Source organism: Solanum pennellii, chromosome 8, assembly GCF_001406875.1.
Source record: "Solanum pennellii chromosome 8, SPENNV200".
In the NCBI taxonomy this organism is placed as follows: Eukaryota; Viridiplantae; Streptophyta; class Magnoliopsida; order Solanales; family Solanaceae; genus Solanum; species Solanum pennellii.
In genome coordinates, this window is record NC_028644.1 from 2,745,966 (window position 1) to 2,746,427 (window position 462).

Below are 462 nucleotides of genomic sequence, written 5' to 3' on the forward strand. Positions count from 1 at the left end.
TTTATTAGCAAGTTGCTCTAAATTCATATTTGTATTTTGTATGCTCAAATGTTCAGTTTCACTATAGAGACAAACAAAATGAAATGCCTAATTATCTTGCTCATGTGTAACTTTTTTTTTTCTTTTCTCCGTACTTATAATTTTTACATATACATTAATTTTCATCTTTAAGAATGAATGTGATAAAATAGGATGTTTACTCTTTTCTTTTCTTTTTATGAAAAAAAAGGTGAAACATATAATATTAGATTAATGGTGGATAAGTTATGCATGACAGAATTAAATTTTATATAAAAATAGTAGTTATTCATAAATATCCTGATTTTTAAAATATAAATGATAAAACTTTTTACATCTTAGTTTTAAATATTTATAGTTAACTAATTAGTTTAAAGTGTTTGTGGATAAAAATTTAATACAATACTTAAAACACATTCATTAAAAAAGTTAAAAGGTTTTGTT